Here is a 23,412-nt window from a genome sequence, read left to right on the forward strand (position 1 = left end):
TGCCCAACCCTGAATGTTCCAAGGAACCCAGATGTGTAGAGAGGTCAAGTTTCTAAATCGAGTCTGAGAGAAATTGAGAGTGGAATCAGTTCACTTCTGCCTTTTATTCTAAACGTAGAGGGACCATGTCATATATCACCCAAATCAGGATACACTGACAGACACAATATTTACTAATATCATTTCTTGGGGACAACATGTGTAAATCAGATGCAGAATCTAAGAAATCTGTGAGCTATGGTCATCCAGTCTAAATACTATATAATATGGCTATTGAACATTTGGTAGAAGATGCTGAACAACTGCTAGGGCAATGACTTCTATTGTACTTTTTGATTAGGGTAATAAGGGAGGGTGACCCTACTAACTCACTGATAAGCTTGGCTAAGGTCAGTATTCTCAAGTTTTTTAAAAAATCTCAGCTCTCTCAGTTCCCTTCAAAACTACTTCCCAGGTTTGTGGGCAGCCAACTAAATCTAGATTTGGAGACATGTCTTTATTTGCAGCCTCATAGACGTAGACTCAGTGAATCTGCTTCTCTTTGGGAGATCCACAGTAGGTGCTGTTCCAAAAACAATGTGCTAATTATCCTTTCTCTCCCTCTGTTCACTGTGGTTTGCTCAATGAAGATGAGCACTGAACTCCAGTGTGATTTTTAAACATGCCAAACTGCATCTTGTCCTACATCTACTCTTCTGAATGATAGTATTCTCAGTGGCTTTAGGAGACCCTGTATCCAGCCTGATCGAGGAGGCTACATGTTCTGATTCTTACATCTTTTTAAGTGAACAATGCAAGTGAATCCAAGAAGTCTACCATCTTTAGACATTTCCAAGGTGGTTTCCTGGTACTTTGCCTACCAAAGAAGAAACACATACACACATATACACAAAATGCACAGGGGCATACTAACACACACATCAGAAGAAAACCAATTTGTTTTTTCCCAGAGTACACCTCTATTATAGTAACTTGTTACATTATTAATAATAACTTATACTCTATTTGTTTTGAGTATTCTTCTTTGCCTACAGGGGTGGCACACATAGAATGTTGCCACTTGACTATAACATATATTTTTCCAGTATTTAAGTTCTAGGTTAATCTATGTGTAGTGAGAGACTGCAGAATAGTGAGTAAAATATTTATAAGATTTTGTTATTTTAAATAACTAATACTTGTATAGCTGCTTGCAGTTTATCTAATGCTTTGATGTGAAGAATCTTATCTAAGGAATCAGAGTCAAAAAATAGCAATTTCTCCGGGAATAAAGAAATGACTTCATACTTGATATGAAGACCTGTATTCTCTCTGGTAGCTTCCTTCCCTCCCTCCATTCCTTCCTTCCTGTTTGCTGTGGTTTACTCATTGAAGAAGAGTACTAGAGTTCAGTCTCTAGGGTAACTGTTAAATATGACAAACTACAATGCTCTTTGATGTAATCAGCATTTTTACAGGTAGCTTTAAAAGTCCAGATAGAGGCAAAGCCCATATTTTATAGAGAAGTGATAGCAGTGACAGCTTCAGACTGTGAGAGTCGGCCCTGTAATTGAAATCACATGTTTCATCTCAGTTTCATTTGCATGGGCTACAGGCTATAATTAACATCAAGTGGCAAGACAAGATCACATACAATAGAATCCAAGAGTACAATCAGGCCACCAAAATTGAAACAAGACTTTCTGTTACTTAGCTACGAAAGACTGGGTCTGTGTGGCCACGGAGAGATGACTACAGAGTATGCAGAGAACAGCTGTGTGTGGAGAATGACTACATATTACTAAATGTAGTGGTAAATAAGATTGCATTTCATTTTGATATCCTTTAACTTGTCCTTCAAAACCTGATGCCTAAATTCCTTAGTAATCTGGCCTTTGCCAAAATAATTTTGCGCAAACTTTATATATGCCAGGCATATAGATATAACAGGAAAATCCCTGTCAAAAATAAGCAAGTAAGATAAAGTCAACCTCTGCTTCTATGCTGTCTCATCTTTTATTTCATAGGCAAGAATGCTTCACACATGCTCCTTCCCTTGAATAACTCTATGTTTTTGAATTAATTCTTACTCATCTTTTAATATTCAACCCAACTGTGACCACTTCTGGGATGATTTTCCCAGGCATGCCCCCAGATTGCACGCTAGTGTTACATTTATCACACTGTAACATTATTATTTGTCTAAGTGTAAACTACAAACCCTTGAACCTTTTCCTATTTTTATTTCACAGCACAATATCTGACTCATGTAAAGGGATCAAAAAGTGCATACCTAATAAATAAATGGCTCCCTCTCTCTCCCAAACAGTGTCCTTGTTCTGTGCCAAACAACTAATATGAGTTCAGTTCATATAATTTGTTTCTACATCAACATGTAAAATATTTCATGTTTCCAAATAATATTCGTATTTTCTGAATTAGAGTACTTTTGAAGTCTGTAAAACTTCTACAAAGAAAAAGGATAATGTTGGCATGGTGAGACTTGGAATACTTTTGGAGGCAGTAGTGAAGTTTTGAGCTCTGCATTTTTTTTAATCCATCAAGTAGAGGTTATATTTCTATCTTTCTAATGAATTGTTATAATTACTGAATTCAGACTGAATGATACTGTGTCCTCTCATAAGCAATTCCTCCTAAGAGGATGCCTGAAGTAATCTGTAGATAATTACTTCTAGCTGGGTTGGTCTAATCATATGCAGACCTTGGACCCCAGACCTGAGCTCTTGAAATGCTAGTTGCTCCTCAAGAGCCTTCTTCATTGCTTTAATGGGATGTGAACAGGATTATCTCTCAGGACTGTTCTTCCTTGTGCTATATCTGCATGCTATGTAATTGAATCTGCAAGTGGTCTTGGTAGGTCTAAATCAAACCATAGAGGTTCAGTGGGTGTGTTTCTTATGAACTGTAATCTGTTGGCAGGAATCCTCTGTCAGTGACATTTGAAACCTGTCCTTAGTATTTTTGTGACCTGTAGGAAAGCAGTTTCATTGATAGGGTCCTTTTCCTTAGCCATTATAAACAACAATTCTGTTTAGTCAAAAAATACTATTGAAGTATGAGTTCCACAAACTGGAAAAACTCTGTTATTTTTCTCCATATAATTGATGGATCGATGTTATTCATTTTTAAAGTACTCAAACTGATCAATATGTAAGGGATTATAAAATTATATTCTCACCATTTTGCAAGCACAGATAAAATAATGTTATCAATCATTGGCAGAGGCTGCCAACACCATAGAAATATACGCAACACATTATGTGACATCTGATGGAAGTCAGTGATGAGGTATTCATGCCCAGACAAAATCAAGCCTAGATCTGATCAGCTCTTGAGTTCTAACCACCAATGGAAATAACATATATGCAAAAATATACACTGAAATTTAGATACAGTAAGTAAAGTCTTGGCTGCATGTATCTTTACCAGTAAGTAAAATGTAGGATAAACCACCTAATTTCTTCACCAAATACCTTGTAAGAAAAAAGTAAGATGGATGGGGAGCCTAAAGATCAACATTGCCCATTAGAAATAAAATGTAAGCCACAAATATAAGCCCCATGTGTAATTTTAGATTTTCTATTAACCACATTAAAATAAGTTTTTTAAACATGAAATTTATTTTAGCATATTTATTTTAAAAATATGTGCATACTCTTACATATACATGTACATAAGAGACTTATTGTAAGGAACTGGCTTACTGGGACTTGCCAGGAAAGTCTAAAATCAGAGGGCAGGATGGCAGACTGGAAACAGCCGGGGAGATGTTGAGGCTTCAGCCTATATGTAGAATTTCTGCTTCCTCAATGAAGTTTCAGTTTTACTCCTAAAGTGTTACAACTGATTGGATGAAGCTTACCTAAATTACCAAGGAAGGAACGATCTCCTTAGTCAACCAATTTCATATTAATCACTTATGAAATACCTGACAGCAACACTTAGATTAGTACTTCATCGAATAACTGGATACTACAGCCAATCCAACTTGATATATAAAACTAGTCATCATACTAAGGAATCATTAATGAGGAAGTGGTAATTATAGACTGAAGTTTGGTTTCTAGGAGAGCTCATTGCTACTCAATTGGTCACTGTTTATAGCAGACAGAGTTAGAAAACACATATATATATATATATTTAAATTTAATTAATTAATTAATTTATTTGTGGCTGTATTAGGTCTTCTTTGCTGTGCGTGGGCTTTCTCTAGTTGCAGCGAGAGAGGCCTACTCTTCATTGTGGTGTGCGGGATTCTCATTGCGGTAGCTTCTCTTGTTGCGGAGCATGGGCTCTAGGCACGCGGGCTTATAGTGGTGGCACGTGGGCTCAGTAGTTGTGGCTCGCAGGGTCTAGAGCACAGGCTCAGTAGTTGTGGCACACAGGCTTAGTTGTTCCGCGGCAGGGGGGTCTTCCTGTATCAGGGCTCAAACCCATGTCCCCTGCATTAGCAGGTGGATTCTTAACCACTGCACCACCAGGGAAGTCCAGAAAATACATGCATTTTTAAAAGATAAAATACTTTGTATTTAAACTGATGCTTCAAATTCAGGGCTGTGATATTTCTGTTTAAACTTACAAAATTGTTTGTATTTTTTATCTTCTTTTTCTCATACTGATAATTCCCAGTTATCAACCAACTTATCATAAGTATTCATTCATTTATCCCAAAATACACACTTAGCCTTAAAATCACTATACCAACACTACCACCAAGAATATGATTATTGAATCTATTATAAGCTATTGTTTGCAGTTCTTTTTGTACTTTGGATGTATCTCATTAGAAAAATACTGTCAAACCACTTTTTAAATTAATAAACATTTTTGGGCTTCCCTGGTGGCGCAGTAGTTGAGAGTCCGCCTGCCGATGCAGGGGACGCGGGTTCGTGCCCTGGTCCGGGAAGATGGAGTGGCTAGGCCCGTGAGCCATGGCCACTGAGCCTGCGCGTCCGGAGCCTGTGCTCCACAATGGGAGAGGCCACAACAGTGAGAAGCCCGCGTACCGAGAAAAAAAATAATAATAATAAACATTTTTTCAAGCAGTTTCAGATTCACAGTAAAATTGACTGGAAAATACAGAGAGTTCTCACCTACTCCCTGTTCCCACACATGCATAAACTCTCTGATAGTTGACCTCTTGCACCTCAGTGGTACATTGGTTATAATAGATAAACCTACATTAACACAGCATTATCACCCCAAGTTCATAGTTTACATTAGTGTTCACTCTTGGTATTGTATGTTCTATGGGTTTGGACAAATGTATACTGATATGTATTCAACACTATAGTATCATACAGAATAGTAACACTGCCTTAAAAATCCTCTATGCTCTGCCTATTCATCTTTCCTTCTCCCTTAACCTCTGGCAACCACTGAACTTTTCACTGTCTCCATAGTTTTGACTTGTCTAGAATATCATATAGTTGAAATTCTACACTATGTAGACTTTCAGACTGACTTTCCTCACCTAGTAATGTGCATTTAAGTTTCCACATTTTCTTTTCACGGTTTGGTAGCTCATATCTTTTTTTTAAAAATAAATTTATTTATTTATTATTTTTGGCTGCATTGGGTCTTTGTTGCTGCGTGTGGGCTTTCTCTAGTTGCGGCAAGCGGGGGCTACTCTTCATTGTGGTATGCAGGTTGCTCATTGCGGTGCCTTCTCTTGTTGCAGAGCATGGGCTGTAGGCACGCAGGCTTTAGTAGTTGTGGCACGCAGGCTCAGTAGTTGAGGCGCACGGGCTTAATTGCTCCGTGGCATGTGGGATCTTCCCGGACCAGAGATCAAACCCGTGTCCCCTGCACTGGCAGGCGGATTCTTAACCACTTCGCCATCAGGGAAGTCCCAGTAGCTTGTGTCTTTTTAGCAGTGAATAATATTCCATTATTTGGATGTACAATAGTGTATCCATTCACCTGTTGAAGAATATCTTGGTTACTTCCAAGTTTTGTAAATTATTAATAAAGCTGCTATAAACATCTGTGTGCAGGGTTTTGTGTAGACCTATGTTTCAAATTTATGTTGAGTAAATATCAAGGAACATAATCACTGGATCTTATTTTATGCTAAAAGTATGTTTAGCTGTGTAAGAAACCACAAAATTGCATTCCAAAGTGATTGAGCTGTTTTGCATTCCTATCAGCAGTGTATGAGATTTCCTGTTGCTCTAAATCCTTGTCAGCATTTGCTGTTGTCAGCGTCCCAAATTTTGGCCATTCCAATAACTGTGGTGGTAGCTCATTGCTGTTTTATTTTGCATTTCCCTTTTGACATATGATGTGGAGCATCTTTTCATATCCTTATTTGTCATCTGTATATCTTCTTTAGTGAGGTATATTTTCTTTTGATTAATGTTAGTATGTAACATTTATCTGTTGCTTTACTTTTTATCTACCTATCTATATATGTCTTTGTACTTTAAGTGGGTTTCTTGTTGAGAACACAGATTTGGGTCTTGATTTTGATCCACTGTGGCCACCACTGTATTTTAATTGATGTGTTTAGACCATTGCTATTTAAAGTGATTGTTACTAATATAGTTGGATTGATATCTACCATGTTTTCTATTTGTTGTCCTTGTTTTTTGTTCCTAAATTTTGTCATTCACACTTTTTCTGCCTTTTACACTTTCAACTTATCATTTTATATTATTCAATTTCCTCTCCTTTCTTAGCATATCTAATATAATTTTTTTAGTGGTTGCCTTATAATTTACAATATACATTTACAGGTAATACAAGTCCACTTTCAATTAACACTATACCATGTGACAGTAATTCAAGTACCTTATAATAATATCAATATCACAAATTCCTAAGCAATATATATACACATACATACATATATATATATATAGTTATTCATAATCAGATAAATCATTACTGTTATCATGAACAAACTATTATCTGCTAGATCAATTAAGAATAGGAAAAATTTAAAAAATATATTTTACCTTCACTTATTCTCCTATGTTCTTCCTTTCTTTATGTAGATCTGAGTTTCTGCCCTGTATAATCTTCCTTCTCTCTGAAGAACTTCTTTTAACATTTCTGGCAAGACAAGGCTATGGCAAAATGTTCCCATAATTTTTGTTTTTTTTTCTGAGAAAGCATGTCAGGAAAGCAAGTGTTGCCTCTAGTCCTTGCTTACAGATAGCAAGAAACTGAGCCCTTCAGTCCAACAGCCCACACAAAAACTGAAGGCTGCCAGCAATCACATACACACGGAAGTGGGTCCTCCTCAACTGAGCCTAAGAAGAGACCACAGCCCAAGCTGATACCTTGATTACAGCTTTATTAGATCCTGTAGCAGAGGATGTCTGGATTCCTCATCCATAGAAGCTGTGAGATAATACATATGTGTTATTTTAAGTCTAATTTTTTGGTAATATTTTTACATTGCAATAGTTATCTACTATAGTTACCAGTAAAATATTATAGTAAATTATTTAATTTGATTTTAGGTTTTAGTGTCAACCTATATTTGTTTTCAAACAGGATCAAGTCTTCCTTCCTGGAAAGAATAACATGGCTAGAGTAACAGTGTTCATCAATTATCCATGAAAACTTCATTAAGCAAAATCTTCAATGATCAAATTCTATCTTGATTTACTACAGTTATCTACAGGAAACAAAGCTCAACACTTCAATAACAAAGAACCATAGTGTCTTTTCCATATAAACAACACAAAATGTTCTTCACAGGAGAAAAGAATTTGGTTAAAAAAATTATGAGACTAAGGAAAATTTTTTCTGGGACCATATTTCAGTTGGGAAGATTCATCTTGGGAACCAAAATTCTTTCATAGAAAAGGTGCTTGAATGATTATAAGATCTTGCCCTTAATTCTGTTTATAAGTTCTAGTTGGAGCTTTAAATAAGTCACTTAAATTCTCAGTTTTATAATCTATAAAATATAGATTATTTTTAATAGTCTCAGTGTAGATACTGAGACTTCTTCTAGCTCTAAATTTTCATGATTCTCTGAAATGCATGAATCATTGCCAGAACAAGAAACAGGAACCACTGGGGTGATAATCAGTGACCCCCAATCAGTGTTGTATCAAGTATTCATGAATATTTTAACTCATATTTGTCTAAATATTTTCAAGGTAGGTACACCACTTTTATAGTATGTAGAAGGACTAGGATTTATAGTTGCTTTGGAGAAAGTATAGACTGAACTAGTTTACCATTATATTTACTGAGTTGTACTAATTTTATATTTTAAATAGTTTTTTTCTCTTTCTTAGTTGTGGATTCTGAGTTAAAGAATTTTAGTACTCTTTATTTCCATTAAAATAAAAAAAAATACAAATTATATTACTTGAGTACATTTGAGGTGATTCATCCATACAGATAGGAAAACATTACATTTATTTGTATTAGTCTGTTTATCTGAATTCACTTAAAACAAATATTCACTTTTTTGGTCTCTTTTTCAGTGAATTACTACTCCCACTGGAGACATGTTATTTGAATATTTATACTGAATTATTCTAAACCAATCCTGACCAATTAGGAAATCATATATCTTAAGCATATCTATGAAAGACTTTTGAAAGGTCAGGCCTCATTCAACTTTCCTTATCATAAAAAAATTTACCAGTTCTGTACACAATACCTTAATAGTCTGAAATAGACTCCTGTAACAAACAAACGAAGTGTCTTCAAAGGTTGATGCTTTTATTTATTAGTGTAGCATGAAAAAAAATACAATACAATAGCATTTCACAGTGTAAAATGTACAAAGTTGGATACAGACAGCATGTGTTGTCATCGGTAATGTACAAATGCTCACTGCCAGGGCAAAGCAACCAGGAGTGAACCGTGGAATTATTGCATTCACCCTGAAATGTCAGCAAAGCAAAGAACTGATGAATAGTAAGCAACTTTTCCTGAGCGTGATGAAAGTACATACTAGATCAGCAAAAATAACTTATTTAATATTTATGTTTTATTAAGAGAGGGACAATTATGTCTTTGCATAATATGACTTCAGGAGGCAGAGGCTGGGCTTAATATGTAAATGCTTATTTACATTTACATTTTGATGTGTCACCATACGTAGCCCTTTTCCTTTCCAGCTGGCTGGTCTTCCTGCCTCTCTCCTTTCGTCTGTATCCAACCCAAAACTCACCAGGAAACTGTTCCTAATTAAATTTACCCATTTTTTAGTTTCACAGTTTCATGGACCTTTAGACTATCAGTATTGGAACAGACTTTATAAATAATTTAGTTCAGCCCCTTTTGCCACCCTCATCTCACTCAAATGGCCACTTGTGTATGTATGCACACGTGGACAGGTGTTGCTGATTCTGTTTGTTAGTACACTTTTCATCAACAAATTCTATTTTAAGTCAGCTTGGAAAATATTTATTTATTTAATAAGTTTTCCCATTCTTGAATAATCGAAAAAGCCTATTGACAAAATAATTTGAAGGACTACTGTTCAATTTTGTATTTTATTTTGGTCTATTCTGCTGAAGTTGGATACACCCCATTCAGGAATTACTGAGGTGAATGATGCAAAATTTCAAATTCATCTAATCTATTACAACAATTTTAATGATAACATGGCAGCCTCAAAAGAATGAAACGAACAGTATAGAACCTGAGTAAGAAAAATAAATAAATAAATAAATAAATAAATAAATAAATAAATAAATAAATAAATAAATATATAGCCTTCAATATTCTAACAACTTCAAGTATACCCTCTAATTATATGTTGGCTAATTAACAGTGAACACTTGAAGAACAGCTTTTTCCTTTCTAAGCCTGAATGTTTACCTCTTGTCTATGAGACATAATTAAGGAATTTGACATGACATTAGCAATAATATCATTAGCTTTGGTTATTGTTGAGTGAAGTAGCAAAGGCTTAACATCCATTACCTTCCAAAAAATAATACTTCATGGTACGTACTATTTTTTTTTTTTTTTTTTAATTTTCTTTTGTCTGTGTTGGGTCTTCGTTGCTGTGCGCAGGCTTTCTCTAGTTGCGGAGATTGGGGGCTACTCTTCGTTGCAGTGTGCCAGCTTTTCATTTTGGTGGCTTCTCTTGTTGCAGAGCATGGGCTCTAGGCGCACAGGTTTCAGTAGTTGTGGCACGCAGGCTCAGTAGCTGTAGCACCTGGGCTCTAGAGCGCAGTCTCAGTAGTTGTGGCGCATGGGCTTAGTTGTTCCACGGCATGCGGGATCTTCGCAGACCAGGGATGGAACCTGGGTTCCCTGCATTGGCAGGTGGATTCTTAACCACTGCACCACCAGGGAAGTCCTGGTACTGATTTTTAGAAGGATGAATCTTAAAAGTGAGAATTAGTGGCAGAATTGGAACTTGATACAGTATCTCAAAGATGCCATATATGTATATATATTTTTTTTTGTGGTATGCGGGCCTCTCACTGTTGTGGCCTCTCCCGTTGCGGAGCACAGGCTCCGGACGTGCAGGCCCAGCGGCCATGGCTCACGGGCCCAGCCTCTCCGCAGCATGTGGGATCTTCCCGGACCGGGGCATGAACCCGTGTCCCCTGCATTGGCAGGTGGACTCTCAACCACTGCACCACCAGGGAAGCCCTCAAAGATGCCATAATTTGAGTGTTCTTACCCATTCTACTCTTCTCTCCTCTTCCTTTGTTTGTACTACAGGATGATCAACTTTAATTAGTTTAATTAGAAAGGGGTTTATTAACTGATCTCACAGAATTTTTGGAAGGACTGAAGAAAAATACACTAGGAGCATTTCCAGGGTTGACTGCCAGAAACACAATCCCAAACAAGCCTGACAAAGTTGCTTCCGCTATTTGGAAGCACAGATAACAGGGAAGCACCATGAGACCTGCCAGCTTCAGAACCGTTCCACCTTTGCCACAGTCAACAAGCTGCTGAATCTAGAAGCTACTGACAAGGCTGAAAATTCTAGAATCCCTTTATCTCTACCACATTTCACACTATCAAAATGAATGGCTGGCACTCTGTCTCTTTCTCCAGTTAATTTAATTCCAAATCTAAGATTCATGACCGTGTATCTTATTAGCAAAAGCTGTATCATGAGTCTGTACCTTATGACATAATAGTGGCTGGGTAATGTAGTTGTAGGGTTTAGTGCTGTTAATTTCACTGTGAGTAAACCAGTGGAGTGTGGAGAAAGCCTCATAAAAATGTGAACAGCCTCCATTGAGAACCATTCACTACAATGTCCAAATATTATTCAGTGCCTAATAATTTACACATTGTGTAAATTGCCTAGTGCAAACATTCACACCTGGAAATCAAAGAATAAAATGAATTACTTACATTTATTATTTTGGGTAGGGGTTGTGCAGGAGATGGGGAATAGAAAAATACAATAAAATGTTCCCCTTCTCTCATAGCATTTCACTGAGGTAAATTCATCCCAATTTAAATCATTATCTCTTTTGAGAAATAGATTACTTAATATATGGTTTGAATCTCTTTTGTCTGTCATTTTTCCATCTGCAGTGTACATCCATATATATCAATTGGTGTATTTTATATACATATATACACATATATGTATAAATTACCATATTGTAAGATTAGTTCATTGTCTATATTGTTTACTGGGAATATTAAAAAATTAATACCACACTGATACTTATATAATTTGATAGCATATAGTGCAAATAATGGCCATTCTTTTTTTTTTTTTTTTTTTGCGGTACGCAGGCCTCTCACTGTTGTGGCCTCTCCTGTTGCAGAGCACAGGCTCCAGAAGCGCAGGCCCAGCGGCCATGGCTCACGGGCCCAGGTGCTCCGCGGCATGTGGGATTCTCCTGGACCGGGGCACGAACCCGTGTCCCCTGTATCGGCAGGTGGACTCTCAACCACTGTGCCACCAGGGTAGCCCAATGCCCATTCTTAAGCAGAATTTTATTTTCATGCTAAAAAATGGAATTAATTGCTAAATAGCAGCAAAATATTATCTATATGGTTTAAGGAAGTCACATTCTTCATTTGGTTTTTATTGACTCATCACCTATCATCAGTATGGTAGCAGTAATAACTAAAAACATGCTTGGGATTTTCACATGACTCATCAAAATTAATTCTCAAAATAACTTCTGGAGTACATAACATAAATATTATTATTACTATGTCTATATACTGCAAAGGAATTAAGGCCAATAGAATGTAATTAGGCAGGAAAGAGTCCATTCAGCTGACTTGGGATGCTCAAATCCTATACATTCCAAAGAAAGACCTGCCTTCAGGACTGTTCCTTAGAATATTCGAAGTAATTAGGATTACATATGCTTGGGGCTTTGGACCACTCTGCTGTGCCAATTATCCTAACAATGTGATTTATGGTGAAGACTGATTTTTGCTTGGGAGAGTGGGGAAGGACTGGAATCTGAGTAACTAAGGCCAGTCATGTGGGCGGATTCCCAATAAAAATTTCTACACAAGGCTCTGCTGAACTTTCCCAGTTGGCAACACTTCACACACGTTATCACACATCATTGCTGGAAGAATTAAGGGCATCTCCACACAACTTCATTAGGAGGAACACCTAGAAATTTTCACCTGATTTCTCCTGGACTTTGCCCCTTGTCCCTTTCTTCTTTGCTGACTTTAATCTGTATCTTTCTCCTGTAATAAACAATAAACATGAGTGTAAGAGCATCTTAGTCCTTCTAGCTTTTCATCAAACCCAAGGGTGATCTTAAGAACCCTTGACACAATAAGATGCACTGAATATCACATGGATTTCCAGGAAAATTTCAGGAGTTTTGATGAAAAACATCACACATTTTCTTTTAGAGCATATGATTTTTGTACCTATGACAATAGCATAATTTTGCAGAGCTGCAGGCATGTTTTCCTTCTCTTTGGTAAAGTACATGTTGCAAGCAGGGGTGATTTGCCTTCAGCACTTATCAGTATTGTCTTACAGAGTAGAAATATTCGTTGCTCATGAAAAGTAAAGTACAGCTGTGTTCTATAAATGAGATATGGACAAAGTGGGTTTTGTAATAGGACTTTTTTGTTTCTAGATGTGAGGAAGTACTGCATTCTCTGAATCTTTCTTTGTTTTTAGGAAATATCCAATGGAGAAAATATTGATCCTTCTTTTCTGTAGTCTCAGTGGGCAGCCTTCCTCTGGCTTAGTTTGCAATAATGCTTAAGCCTCCTGGCGAGGAAATGTCATTGACTTGGCATCCTACATGTACAAGGATTCCATTGGGACCCTCACTGCATTCTTTGACTTTCCTGGTTGAATTATTTTATCTTATATTGGACTTAATACACTAATTGGTATTGTGATGATTTGGTCTTCCATAACTTTATTTGTTCTGATATCGAGAAGTCCCTATGATGATCTAACATCCCTTTAGTTGCTAAGATTTAGAAGTACTTGTTAACTTCTAAGTCGTGTTCAATCTAGATACCTTTGTTGTTTGGTTTTGTTTACTTTAAGTGCAAAATTGAGTATATAGGAACCTTATATTAAAATTGATAATGTGAATTTATATGAAATGAAATATATATAAATATATTATATATGGACCATATATTAAAATTCATATATGTGAAATACATATGAGGAACATAACACTACATTCTCTTAACTAGTGGAAGTGGCTACATGTTTAGAAAACAACTTATTATACTTATATTGGTAAATAAATCAGTTTCATATAATGAAACATAGTTGAGATTTTTTAGCGTTTTACTTTAGTTTTGACTTCAAAATACTATATGCTATTTTAAGAAATTGGAATACTTGAAGAAATTTCAAATATTGGCAATCCACAAAAGGAAAGAAGAGAAAAATTCAATAGTAGCTCAGTCGGATATAAATCCCGCAGGCCTGACTGATAGTTATATTCCATCTGGTTCATGCTTATTTCTAGAAAAGGAACACAAGCTACACACTGAAATGAACCTGATGACTTTCCATAGCTAACCAACAAGCTGTTGCATTTCAGCTACTTATAATATTCATATGTTATTCAGTTAGGTTTACTTTGAAAGTATTTTTTCAGTCTACTGAGATTTATGGATTCCCTTTTACCTGGAGGTTCTTTACATGCTTCATATGTTTATTCTTATCTTCTTGTCTTTTCTAAAAGCCTTGCAAAATAAGAACTATAACAACATGCTATTTTGTTCTGATTTTGACCAGAGGGTGTATGTATTATTCAAGTGGCAGACCAACTGGAACATGAGTATGGCACAGAAGTATTTTTATTATGGTCATATAGGATTATCTGAATTTCATTAGCTGATGCTGGTTTGTGCCTGAAAGAAATGTCTTTCATTACCATTGAAAACTTGCAAAATTTCATTTCCTGAGACTCGGCTAAATTGAGATTTCTGGCTTAAGATATATTAAGGTATATTTACATATAATATAAAATGTTGATAATCTACCATTATATTTACTTTTTAATTTATTTCTTTAATCCTCACTTGAGGCAATACTATTTCATGCCATGGCGTGCCCATTCTAGAGGTGGACTATATAGGTGTGGATGCCAGCCTTGACATGTTCTATTTAGATTACCTTGGCAAATTATTTTATCTCTCTAAGCCTCAATTTCCTTATCTGTAAAATGGAAATAATAGTATCAATCTGGACCTTTATGAGAATTAAATTAGATAATGCAAATAAAACCATTAGGAAAGATTTAAGATTTAGGAAGAATGCTATGATGGATGCTCCTGAGGGACTCCAAAATTTTGAGATCCTGCTTTTATATAGGTGCTTCTGGCAGATTCTCCTCTCCTGTCTTTTGAAGATAGAAATATTATCTTATCCTGACCTGAAAAGTCTCTGTAGAGGAGAGGGAGATGCCTCTATCTTTATTGCTGTAGAGGGAGTCCTGGGAGAGATTGCTCTAAATATCTACAGGAGTTGCCATTTTTATTTCCAAGGCTGTTAGGCAAACATCTCTCAACAAAGCTGTATATGCTTCCTGCTCAGAAGATGAGCATAAAAATCAGATCCAGGGAGAATTATATCCCAACACAGAGAGCTTTTTATACTATCTACTCTGAGGATCATGTAAATATTCCAACCTGATGGTTTTATGCATAATAAAAGCAAGATGAAGAGTTAAAATGAATTAGAGAAAAGCTAAAGTAAAAGCACAGGTTTTCATACTCAAATCCAGGATAGGCTACTCAAAATTTGATCGCTTAATTTTTTTCTTTTTTCGGCTAGGTAATTATTTCTGTTGCCTGATTTACATATTTTACAACACAACAAAATTTTGTTTTTACAATTATTTTTTCTGGAAGTGGGCTTTTATTCAGTGTGGCATCATGAAGAGACTTGATTTTTATCTTCCTCCAATTTTTTTGTAAGAATCATTCAACTTTTGCCACCTCAAAGTGAAGATGTTATTGGTGAAGAAATAGTACTTTCATACTACCTGCTTTTCAAGAAAATAAATTACACATCTTGATATCAAAATTCAAAAGTGCCAAATGAAAGCATGCTCATAATTTCTCATAACTATATCTTCAGAAAAGTAGATCATATAATAGGAGTACCATCATATTGAATTTTAAAATATTTATAAAATTTTTAAAATTAATAAAATGTATATGATTTTATTTATTTACTTAAAGTAGTCTTTAGGGATATCTATATTTATCATATATATACAAATATGCCATGATGCATTTCTGCTTATACCTTAGACGTACTATTTAGTGGAGTTATACCATTTGAGAGAACAATAAATGAGAATGATAAAGAAACCTGTTGAAATGCATGCCCTAATGTTTTTGCTACAATATTGTTTTGATATAATATTATTACTTGCAGGTCATATGTGTTAATTTTGTATATTTAAGAGCCAGAAACACCAAAGTCTATTTCTCTCATAACTGATAAGGGGGAAAATAAACATCAGATATTGCCAGACACAAACAGGAGATGGTTATCTTTCATGGAATTTACAACCCTGCCTTTATTCATGAGGACAATGATACAGTAAGTCACTACCCCCCAAATTCAGGGAAATCAAGCCTTTATTAGAGTGGTACTTGTGATAGAGAATGGATAGAAAGTATATAAGTTATACTTCTGTTTCTGCTACAACAGTTTTTGACTCAATATCCCATTTATTTCATTAGCGGTATGACAAGCAATAACTTTTTATATTATTCCAGGAACTAGACTAAGAGCTTTATATAAGTTACCTCACTTAATTCTGAAATAGTAATAGATACTATTATTTTCTTGATGATAGAATAAATGAGTATCCACTAGATTATACCCTTCATAAGGGCAGAAACCATGTTCATTTTGTTTAACAACTTTTATTCAGTGCTATGGCACTTGGCACATAACAGAAGCCAATATTAATTAATAAATGAATAAACAAATCCCCATTTTTAAAGTAAAAATTTGGGTCTCTAATTGACCAAATAACTTGGTTATAGTTTCACAATGAGAAAGTCTTGTAATTAGTTTGCGAGCCCTAGCCTGTTTGGCAGCTTCAAATTCCTCTTTTCATCTGTAATTCTAAGGAAGAATCATAGCAAACTTTGAGGTCAAATGTACTATACTCTCCTTACCTTCTATATCAGGAGGGCTAAAAATAAGAGTACCCCCCTAAGAGTTTCTGGGAACTAGCATATTGCATTTGTCTTACTGAACTCAGAAGGATGAATTAAATGCATCCTGTCCACTGAGTTGGTTGGAGATATTACGCTAGAGTGACAGATTTGTGCCTGTATTAAAACTTCATTGTTTTGAGGAATAAAAACTATAAGTTAATTGTGTATGATTATGTAGAAAATGGTCTATAATCTAAGTAGCTTTGTCCCCAGTAGCCCTACCAAAGGCAGCGGGTGAGGAGAGAGAGAGAGGAGAAGAGAGGGGAGGAGAGGAGAGAGAATGAAAGTGTTTTGTCCTTGAGATTGTTTCAATAAGTTACCTGCAGCTTAAATGGACATTTTCGTTTCACTGCTGAACCTTTCTTTCTTTACCTTCTCAATACATTGCCTGTTGGTTGAATTTATGACAACTGACCTGCATTTTGCTTTATTCTTTTAAAAGTGGTTTAAAAGCATTCTGGAACTCTCCAAACAATAAAATAACTAACAAGAGTAATGTTTTCTAAACAATAATTCATTTTTTAAATGGTCAATAAATACAAACAGGTCTCCAAAGTTCTCTTTGCAACTTACTAGTGAGAAGAAGGATTAGGATGTGTTACTACACATCAGGACTTGCTGTGTAGTAACAACTATATGGATCCCTTCCGGGCCTGCACTGAACCCCAAGCCAGCTCACTGTGGGTCGTTTAGCACAAAATGGTTGGAAAACAACACCTGAAGCAATGGCTCATGTCTTTTAGACCAGTTTATCTTCAGCAGTTCCACTAGGTGGGATTGAAATGGAATGGAAAATTCTACTGATTTTGAAGCTAACTTGACTTCTCCCAAATCCCAAGTATGAGGTTGCATGTGATTAATGGTGACCACATAATTAATCATCTGCATCAGAATAATTTGAGAGTAAAAGCCTGTGATGTTAATAATTACAATGGGACAACTAGCTCAAAGAAGAATTCTCTCATGCAATCTGGGACCTATAGTCATGTTAAAAATGACAAATTCTGACTAATTTTGGGAAGAATCTGCTGGCTATGGAGGACTGATACCCATTATTGTAGCTAACATTTCTTTGTCTCTTCTCTATGTAAGTACAGCAGTATTTTATCCAGAGATTTACTGAGTTGTGTTTTTCTTGGCAACTCTGATACTAAGATACAGTGGACTGGAGTGTTCAGACTTCTACTTCTGGTGATAGGCAACAGATGTCTTTTGCCCAACATGTAGGTTCACAGCCTATGATGTAGAAAACTGGCTAGATAACCTTGATTCCAGTAGTCATACTACCCCCTCAAAGTCCTATCCTACAGACTGTATCCAGAATTTACTTGCAGCTTGAATGTGCTATTCATGGCCAAGGAAGAATCTGAACATAAATGATGAACATAAATCAGGACAAACAGGATAGTGTAAAGCAAATTTTAATTTCCTATTGGGTACTATTTTACAGTTATTCTCAAATGGCATTTGCAACATTTTTTATTGGGTTCTTTTCTCCCCTCTTCCTTTCCTGTTCTTCTCTTCTACCCTCACTGCTTGATCCTGGCTCTATTTTTTCCACTGCTCCAAGTGGTCAAGCTAAAAGATTTCATTATTTCCTTGCCTCTGTGGTTGAGCCTTGCACCATCTTCTCCCACCCTGTACTAAAACTACAATTAGATAGAGTGTCTAACTTGTACAGGGCCTTGGAAAGGGACTCATTTCTATCTTTTCTGAAAGTTACAGAGAGTTATATACTTACTGCAGACAGTCAGAATCATAGAGATGAAATTTTATTTATTGTTAAGGTTAAGTGCCTAGAGTAACAATTTAAATTTGTCAAAAATACTCAGAATTTGGCAGACGGGGTCAACTCATTCCATCCCAGCCTCCCTATATCTAGCCATTCCTTGATCAAAGATTATAAACTAACTTTGTGTACAGCATTTTGTTCTCTAGCTTACTTCACCTGAGTTTTAATTGCTTTTCAGGTCATTTTAGTATCAAACAGTGTGTTGAATGTTTATCTGTTTTATTTCCTTTAATATTTACAATAGTTCTCTAGGGTGCCTACTATGGTTATCTTTATTTTACAAATCTGGGAACTCTAGGAAATCATACAGCTAGTAAGTGGGAGGGTCACGGTGTGAAGTTTTGCTTTCCAGTCTTCAAAATATTCTATGTATATGAATAATTGCATATTCACCCGTAATTCTCTATAACAAAAACATAAAATTCAACTTTTAATACAATATATTTAATTGAATTGCTTATACATATACAGGGGCAACCGTAAATTATAGCTGACTTCACAATTGACTTAAAATTTTGAGACCCAAAATACCATCTCATTTTATATTGCATGAGTTGGGTTCAATGAAGTCAGTGAATGTCATTTATTAGAGCATTAACAAATGAGTCATTTTTGGTAAATCACAGCTATTTCTTCACAGTTTCTATAAATGTCTTTTCCTGAATTGGCAACAACCACAAGCAAAGCAGTGTTATTTTCATCTTGGTATCAAGGTGCAACATGAGCTACAATGGATCATGCGCATGCTCGTGCTCGCAATTGCTTCATATGCTTTAAATTCCATTTAATTGGGTATTCCAAATTCCATTCTGACAACAGGTAAGGTCTAGAAAAAGAAAAAAAAAAACTACGAAATAAAACTGGCTTTTTTAAGAGTTAGAAAAATTATAATCTTGTATACAAAATGTTTAAAACTCACATGACAGTCATGATTAAAGGCTATGCAGGAAAATCACAAAGCACTCAAAAAGGTTTCAGCTCCTTGCCAGATGTAGCTTAGATTGTAGCAATGAAGCTTTTCTTAGTTCATTTAATGAGAGAGACCTATGAGGGAGATCGTGATCATTTCTGATTCTTTTTTCTCAAAGATCATACATGCATTTAACACTCATTTCTACTTGCCACTAAGTGAAAACTTCATTTCCTGCTTGCTTTCCACTTCATAGATGGTATGAGAGAGGTAGAAAAAGAGAGAAGTACTAGTAGATTATTCTCTAAATTATAATGTATTACATTTCAGGAAAGAGAAATCCACTCCAAATAGCTAAAATCAAAGGAGATGGGCTATTTTGAGGGTGAAAACACACCTCATAGAAATTCAGGAAATTCTTATCATTCTGACATTGCAAAGGGAAAGAATGTTGACATTTGTGGGTAGAGCTGGGCAGCAGGAATTTATGTGCCCATGTGCTAATAATGAGCAATTAACACTAATCAGTTATATCCAATGGGTCTTTTTTTTTCCTATGCTGCTTCTGACTGTACAGCTGTTCATGTACCTCTTCATTCAAAATCCAGGGAAATAACACATTTATTTCTGGCCAGAAAATAAATGAGAAATCGAATCATCTCTAGCTGGAAATACAGAATCATGTGATACATACAGTTGGCTAGGTCCGGGGGTTATAAGGAGAGTAGACATATTAAGTTAAAATGTGGGTAATTGACATGCCAATTTCTTATCAACCATGTTTTTGTATAGTCCATATTAGGGCAGTTAATCTATTTTTGAGTATACTCCTTATCCCAAGTCACACAATTCATATCCTTGCATCAGCATCAAAGAACAAGTGCAAAGACTTCTCAGTCTTTCTTTTTTCAATTATCTAGAGCTCAGTCTTTAAAATGAATGAGCAGTTTTCCTAATAACTACAACAATCACTTTTCTTGTTTTCCATTTTAGAAATTCATGAAATGCTGAAGCTGTTTATCTCCTAGAATCGCCAAAGATTCTACAAATGCCTTCTAAAAATCAACATGTGTGTGCCTTCACACGGTATGGTTTAATGTTTTTTATAGTCTCCTTGGGTTAAATGGGCCTGTTAAACTCTTCTCTCCTGATTCAGAAGTCCTGAATTCTGTATTTCCTTTCTCCTGCCATCAGAAAACACTTGAATGCCTTAAATTTACTGTCTCTCAGAGTTTCTGCTGTTTAACTATGCCTCCCTAATTCTATTCTGTGATTTGTACTTGTTTCAAGTTCGTATCATATAAGCAATGATAAGCAAGATAATATCTGATTTATTTTGAAATATTATTTTATCCTTATTTGAGGAGCATATCATTAGAGAATCACAGAAACAATAATATATGGATAAGTAATTCAGTTGCTATAAAGCATGTTATTCTGTAAAGAGAACATTATTGAGCACAAATTGGAGAAGATCATTGTCAAGCTGTGGTGCCAGAATAGTGAAATAATCTGAAAGAGCTTAGATGTCTGTTATGTATTTTTTAAATTTTTGTTGAGAATAAAATACAGCATTAACCAATGGTGCTGCCTAAAGTCTACTCCATTTCTTCTGAGTTGCCAAACAGAATCAGAAGTAGAGCTAGCACTGAGTCTGAAACATAGTATTTTTACAGGTCCATGGCTTACCAGTATAAGAATTAACTGGGAAAATGATCAGCACGTTTAATATGGAGGCACCCTGGTCACAACCTCAGAGATTCTGATTCAGTAAACATTTGTATTTTTAAACAGTATTCCACGTGTTTTACAAATTACTGAAGCCCATCCATTTGTGGTTGGAATTTAGAATAAAGCAGGACTGGTATCTAATACTGATCCCCAAATTTTCTAGTTCTCAGATCATGGACAAAATAAAACACAATAAATCAAAACCTCCTTTTCCTCATCTATGAAATTGATACAATAGTACTAATAGTCAATTCATAGATTGAGATAACAGATGAAAAACAGTTAATCTCAGGGCCTAGTATAAATTTGATGAAACTTGATAATCAGTGTTAATATTATCATAATCAAAAACAACAAATAATGTTTGTTCACTAGCTTTGTTACTTTGAACGAATTAAAAAAATTTCTAGGCAGAGGGCAAAATGCCTCTCACTCTTCCATACACATTAAACTAGAAGCCCTCTAAGACATACTGTTTCCTAAATAAGGTTGCCAGCTTTAAAACAATAATATGAGACACTCAGTTAAATGTGAATTTCAGATAAACAATAGATATTTTTTAGCATTTTAGTATTAATATTAATATGTCCCATACGTACTTAAGTATAAGTATATTCTATGCAATATGTGGGACATACTTGTAGTAAAGATGTATTCACTGTTTATCTAAAACTCAAATATAACTGAATGTCCTGCTTTTGTTTTTGTTTTTGCCAATCCTGCTCATAATGGTAGTACTCAATGGTAGTACTCAATGTTCATCTTAAACTGATTTCCCACTTGGGTTCATGAGGGTTGAACCCACAGGCTAGGTGATCCTCTCTCCCAAAAAGATGTATGGTTGAGCCTGACTGCAGGCAGCCTCAAAAGGCATTTTCTGATTCTCAATCACAAAGATTAAGAAGCTTGGTCAGTAAATCATTATCTATTTGACTAACCTATAATTTTCCTCAGCTGGCTAGATAATGTCAGTCATTTTAATTCCATTTCTCTGCATACTCTTTTTTCTCCTTCAGCTCTTCAGCATTTTGCCATCCTCACAAAGTGGAAGATGTCCATAATGCATTCCTTATTACTACTTTGCTGAGTGTCCCTGGGGACCCATCTGTCTGAAATGCTCTCCTGTCAGCAGTAGGGAGTCAGGGGTGACTGCTAACCTGAGAAGAAGGCATTGCCACTATTCTTGATATGGCACCTTCTCTTATTTCTCAGATTTTGTGTCAAAACCAATTTGAAAATAGCAAGCCCTGCTTTATAAGTAACACATAATAAAGTCTTGTTTGGGGCTGATCAAAAGAAAAGACTCTACATGTTTATACATTGCAAGATCAGTGGATCTAGGATTTATATAAAAAGTTGGATCAATCAACAAACAAACCAAACGGCCAGTATGGTAGATTGCTCATGACCATGAACTAGCTGTAAAACAGGAGATCTGTACATCAATTCCCACTCTACAGAGAGATTTTAGCAAATAATAAAGATTTTAAATGCAATTCCCTACTTAATAATTATATGGTAAAATGTCTGCTGAAAAATAGAAATGTCTTTAAAATAATAATACATTACCTTAAATACTTACCTAGTTTTATTTTAGATATTATACTGTATAGTTTCCAACAATATTGCATACATTTTTTAAATGACCACTCTGAAGTCTGCACAGACAAATAACACCAGATAAGCTGAGGGCAAATCATCCTGCAGCAATTGGGACCATAATGTTGAAAAACTACGAGCTTGCTTACTCCTTTATTATAGTGTCGTCTGTCACAGCCCTGAGACTGTGCTGTGATGAACTGCATTCCTCTCCAAGCTTTCTTGGAACCTTGTTCACTTCTCTCTTAGTTCCTATCACACAGTGCAGGTATGGTTGACTGACCAAGCTGTAAGTTTCTGGAAAGCAAATTCCACCTCTAAATAAGAATGGTAAAAGTAGTGCTGTTTATTGAGGGCTTATGTGCTGGACAATGTACTGAGTTCTTTCTCAACATCATCTCCCTTAATCATAACAATATTGTGAGTTGGATATAGTTATCCCAATTTAAGTAATTTGTCCAGGGTGACCCAGATACTATGTATTTTGAATTGAAAATCAAACTGTAATCTAATTCAGATCTTCTAATCTCTATAATATAACATCTTGTGTTTCACATTAACTTTCTTCCCAGTATGTAGCATAAAGACTAACAAAATAATATGCAATGAAAGACTATTAAATAAATGAATTACTGATGAAGTTATATGTTCAAGACCATGATTATGCTTCTGCCTCTTTCTTTTTAACTCTTTGCATTGAACACTTCTTTCTATTTTCTCAGAAAATAAGCAAGGAATTCCATTGCAATAAATTGTACATATTGTAAAATACTTT

Source organism: Pseudorca crassidens, chromosome 2 (assembly GCF_039906515.1).
Source record: "Pseudorca crassidens isolate mPseCra1 chromosome 2, mPseCra1.hap1, whole genome shotgun sequence".
Lineage (NCBI taxonomy): Eukaryota > Metazoa > Chordata > Mammalia > Artiodactyla > Delphinidae > Pseudorca > Pseudorca crassidens.